Source organism: Perognathus longimembris, chromosome 2, assembly GCF_023159225.1.
Source record: "Perognathus longimembris pacificus isolate PPM17 chromosome 2, ASM2315922v1, whole genome shotgun sequence".
Taxonomy (NCBI): domain Eukaryota; kingdom Metazoa; phylum Chordata; class Mammalia; order Rodentia; family Heteromyidae; genus Perognathus; species Perognathus longimembris.
The window spans coordinates 67,479,486-67,485,355 of NC_063162.1; positions in this window are offsets into that span (position 1 = coordinate 67,479,486).

A 5,870-nucleotide genomic window follows, 5' to 3' on the forward strand; every position below is an offset into this window, starting at 1 on the left:
AACTGCAAAAAGACAAGAGAATCCTCATGATAAAAAGCACATGACAGGAAAGAGGTGGGAAGGCTTGCCAACCTCCTGGGGCCAGGGCCTCTGTGGGCACCCAACTTCCTTGCAGCTGTGGCTCAACATGTTGGCTCAGTGACATCCAGATGTTCACCTCTTTGCAAGACATTAGGGACTGCGTTTCCAACTTTGGTGTCAACTGCTCTTGATTACTTTGGTCCCAGCATAGCAGAATCTACTCATTGACTTTGTGGAAACAAGTCTGGCATTCAGACCTTTCCTTTTGTGCAGTTCTGGGGCTTGAACTCAGGGCCTAGACACCGTGCCTGAGCTGGCCTGCTATAAGCTAGGCTAGTGCTCTTCCACTTCAACCACAGCTCCCCCTGTGGCTCTCTTGGTGTTTATTTGGAGATAAGAGACTCATGGACTCTCCTGCCTGCAGTGGCTTCTTCATATGGGGTCCTCATGTCCCAGCTTCCTAGTAGCGAGAATTACACAACTAATCCCTAGCCCAGAGCCTCTCAGGACTTTTTTCCTGGAGTTTTATTGTTCCTTCCAGAGTGTTCATGTATGGAAGACAGGCCATCCAAGTACCACTTGCAATCATGTGTGTTTAAAGTGTGAACATTTCATGAGGAAGGATCCTTAGTGTTCTTCTCATCACAATCTCAATGACTCTCTCACCACCACCTCCCATGCAGGAAAATGCAAACTATTGGTTCAAAATCAGTCCTCTCTATTCTATTCAGATTCTCACTGGAGCACATATCAGAGCTCCTGAAAACCTAAAATCAAAGTCAGATACATGTCGGTTCTTCAAAGTGTGACCCTCCTTTCTCTGAGTTGCTTTTGGTTGTTTCTTTTCTGGATTTCAGGTAAGAGCTGTGATGTCTGCCTGTGCAAAAGGAAGAATCTTTTCCCAGGTAAATTCTGACCTAAAGGAGAGGCCTGGTCCATTCATATTCTGAGTGTGTACAGCAAGTGATTCCACATGGTCCAACAAAGCCAGACGTGGGCTCCCTAGGGCTTCCTCTTTTTCATCCCTCATCAATAGTGACAAATCAAATATTCACCAACCAGAGCACTGACAGTGCCTCGTCCCCTTTGCAGGAAGCTGCCTGGCCACATCCTCTACCCAGTGTCAGCCCCTGTCTGTAGCGCTGCCGAGGTGGCAATTTTCTAGCCAGTCCTGAGGGACCAGGCAGGGCACAGGCCTGTGATCTCCTTCCACAGCACCTTGAGGACCCGGATACAGTCGATTTAGTCACTGCTTATATACTGGATAGCTGCATGAGTTTGGCTTAAGCAATATCTGAATGCATAGCCATAAAAACAATTGAAAAACTGCCAGTAAGTTAGGAGGGACTAGAGTTTGGGAGTAAGCAGCACTGAAATGTCCTAACTCCCTCTGGGATGTGGGGCCGGTGACCCTTCCCCTCAATGCTAAGTGAGCACTGTGAGGAAGTACAGACAGTAACTCCCGAAGTCTAAACTTGTTTTAGTGTGCTTCCAGCACTGTTAGGGAGAATTCACAGCTTGAGTGCTGCAAAAAGCAACTGGCCTAGGGACTTCAGAGCCCTGTATCAGTTAGTGGTTGAAGAGAAAATGGCTGCATAGTGTCCCAAGTTGAAGGCTCGCTCCTTTGTTGTGGGTCTATTTGGGGAGGTGCTGAAAACCTATGAGTTAGGGTCTAGTGCAAGGAGATCACTGGGTGTGTGTCTGACCCTGCCCCTTCATGGACTGTGCAGCCTGCTTTGGCCGCAGGAGGTGAGCAGCCTCTGCCACTGCTCACTCTTGATTTCATGATGTCAGCCTCACCACCAGCTCATCACAACTGTGCCTGCGCTCAAAGGCCTGAAGGGGAGCCAAAACACACCTTTCCTCCTGAAATCAATTTCTCTCTGTCATTTGTTCCAGACAAGGAAAGGTCTAACAGCGTCCTTGGGAAGACTCTTGGATGCCCACCTCACTAAGCTGGTATAAAGACTGAGTTTGCAAACGCTCGTGAATGGCCAAGCCATGCTAGCCACAAAGCATCGCCTTAGACTGCATTTGTACAACAAGGGTCGGATGGATGACCGCTACTTTCCTAGGTATTCTGTGGGCCATTTTCACGATTACTTTGTGTTCTCATTCACTCAACTACACTGTCTGAAGGTAACTTGAGGGATTCTGTCCTACGACAACAATTATCAGTAGCTCCAAATGTGTGCTCAGACAGTTTCCTTCTTGGAGCTGAAGTGTCTCATTCTAGCTTACAGAATCAGATAAGGGGGAAGGAAGAGAGAAAATAACTGGACACATGCCAAAGCATTCCTCCAAGGCACAGTCACAAGCCAGTCACAGGCTAAGAAGACAGCTGAAAGACAGTGGATAGAACCTGAGGTAATATAAATACTCTGAGTTATCTCAGAAAATTTCTCAAGTCCTTCAAATTTGAGGCAGTGAAGAATTTTAAGATGTTTCTTACACCTCCATTTCCACATCAATAAAGCTACAAGAAAGGAGCTGGGAGCAGGGGTGCAGGCCTAGAGTCCAAACTACTGGGGAGGGTGAGGCAAGAGGATTACCTGAGCCAAATAGTTCGGGACCTTCCTGGGAAAACAGTGAGAACCCCATCTCTAAAGTAAGTACACAAACAAAACCACAGTAAACATGCTTCAATTCCGTAAGCCACGACCCACTCACTGGCAAATGGAGACAGCACAAGTGAGGATCCTTCCTAGACTTTGGAAGCTGCCAGCTCTCTGCAGTAAACACCTGGCTGTGCCCCTTGGGGTTTTCTCTATTGTCATCCTTGTGAACAACGGACACATCCCAATGTCTCCTTCCTATTACTGTCTCTCACAACTTACCATTTGTCCTTGGTCTCCAGATGCACAGTCATTTTCATATATTGCTCCTCTTTTCGCTCTTCCAAAGTGGCAGACACCAGAGAAAGCTCACCAAAGAGGGACACCAGCCAAGTCAGACGAGAGATGCCACTAAATGCAGGAAAGCCAAACTGCGCCTCTTCCAATGGGCCAGCTGTGGGGAAGCACAAATACTGTGAGGACTAGCAAAAAGAGAATGCCTGACAAAGGCCAGTGGTGGGGAAGCACAAATGCTGAGGGGACTGGCAAGAAGAGAATGCTTCACAAGGGAAAGAGTCCAGCAGCCAGGGGAGAGCAGATGGACACAGGGACCTTGCCTTACCTGGTGGCTAAATGTGGACTCACGAAAACAACTCCCTTTTAATTTTGAAATTCCATTTTGCTAGTAAAATGAGATGTGCTACTGGCAGCAGCACTCAATTCAGCTAAAGAGGGTAATAAAGACTTTTAGGCTTCTAATATAGTCAGCATATTTACATGTCCATATATAGCCCCATATGCGTGTGCGCACAAGTGCGTGCACACACACACATACACACATATCTCCATGCTCTTCAATAAATGATTGAAAGTCATCCAGCAGCCAAGCACAGTGGTGCAAACCTGTAATATCACCTACAGGACAGGGACACTTTTGCCCAGGCCAGCCTGGACAAAAGTTAGTAAGATTCTATCTCAAAAAGCAGGACCTGTAGTCCTAGGTACTCAGGAGGCAGAAGGGGTAGGAAGATCACTGACTCAGGCTGGCACCAGCTAAATGTGCAAGACCCTATCTGAAAAACAAACAAACAAAGCAAAAGCAAAAGCTGAAGCATGGCTCATGTGAAGCAGGTCTGAAGTCCTGAGTTATTTCCCATCACCACCCAAAGGAGACGAGCCACCCTCTATCGGCCCTGAAACATAGATTCTTATAAACTCCACAAGAAATGGCACACATCAGAATATCTTAAAAGACTGCAGAAAACAGCAATACCTTTCATCTAGTTCAAGGTCAACAAGCTGATAGAGTACTAAATGTTTCCTTAAGTCTTCATAAAAGTACACTCAGGTATTAGGATTAAGTATTAGAATTTCTGCTCAAACATGATGCTCAAATGCTCACCTCTGGCCTTAGCCCAAATCTTAAACAGAACCTAAACTGAAGACTGCGTATATGTTGCATTATGTTGATGAAACATTTGTTATGACTGTGACATTAACACTTAAAACAATGAGTATGCTGTAGAAGAAGACCCAGAGAATTTGGTAGCTCATGTCTATAATCTAAGCTACTTTGTTTGAGGCCAGCTGGGCCAGGAAAGTCTATGATACGCTTATCTTTAGTTTACTTCCATAAAGCCATAAGTGGAGTTGTGGCACCTGTGGTAGAGTGCTAGCCTTGAGGGAAAAAGCAGAGAACATTCAGACCTAAGTGCAAGCCCCAGCGTGACACACAGAAAAGTTCTAAGTAAAAGCAAACAAAAGTTAGAGAAAGCACTAGGATCGAAGGGAAGCATCAGACTTAGAAGGAAAATCGGCTCTGTCTGGGTTGCTTACCATCTCCTGTAGTTCAACTCCTCTGAACACATTACTAAAAAGCTCCTGTAAGTTTCTGCCACATAGTGAAACTCCAGCCTGGCTTGTCACATGACTGGTATGTGAGCTCAAGGCCTATGAGCATCTATTGTTTTACCTGTACCAAAGGTAATAATGGCCAACTTTACATGACTATCATATGAGTTATATGACACTTGAATTGTTATCCCTCCTGTCACAACTCTTGTATGACATTTTCAATGACCAGACAAACTATGAAGTTGCATTGTTTTGAAACTATTGAACACATGAAGGATCTTACACTCAATGAGGTCGAGGATCCTAAAGATCTGCTTTCCCTAAGAAAAATCACTCAGGTGACTGAGTGATCACTCAGGACTCAGGTCCTGACTCCCACATGAGAATCCATCCATCCATGAGAACAGGAAGCTCTCAAAGAATGACTACCATACAGTATATAGTCCAATATACAATACATGAAATACTGTCCACCCAGCCAATGTTCCTATAACTTCCGGAAGAAGGAAAGGAGCTGGGCATTCAATGTGTCTGCACACTAAAACTGACCTGTGAAGTGAAGGGATCCTTTCAGCAGTTCTTTCCCCACGACTTCTTTTTTCAGGAATGCAAATTCCTCCATCAAGAGTTCTATGTGCTCTTCATGCAAGACCTTTCCTGCCATGACAAAAATGGGAAACACAAGCCAGTTAGGACCACTGTGTACAGTTGCACATCTTGAGATTCTGTGTCTGCCTCAGGACAGGACACATGTTCCTTATAAATATTGCTCCCAGCAGGGTTCCAGTGTCTTACTGCTTGGTTGTAAACATGGCAGAGGGGTCCAGTGGGATGAATCTGGGCCCCTCCTCCCACAAACAGACCAATGCTTTTGTTTTGCCCTCACAGGATGGAAGTGGCTCTTAAGGGGAGTTCAGATCTTCTCTGTGTGAATGTGCCAGCCAGCCTTTCCACATTTCCACTGGGTGTGGGACAAAAGGAGGCCCACTCCACATGCCAAGTGGATACAGCTGGTTAAGCCTGGAATTCTAGCCTTTGTACTGAGCCTCATGTAAATCTCTTTTCTTTATGAGATACCAAGGCTCAGGGATTCCGTTACAGCAGGAGCAAGTAAAACACCTACTTCAAGAGTTTATCTGAGCATTAAGTACAGTAAGTACATAAAAGAGTTTTCACATTCTTCACATACAGTGAACATGTCTAAATAGTTGTTACCTAGGTGAAAATGTAGAAACTACAGAAAAGACACATAGAACAATCAAGTACTCTGATTGGGGCACTTTTCTATTGGCAATATAATCAGCAAAAGGTCCTGACTCTAACTTGTGTCAAAAGAAACTATATATATATATATATACATATATATATATACTCATATATATGAAACATATTTTACATATGAACCCCAAATATATGGAAACGAAGGACTTTTTTCTGAAT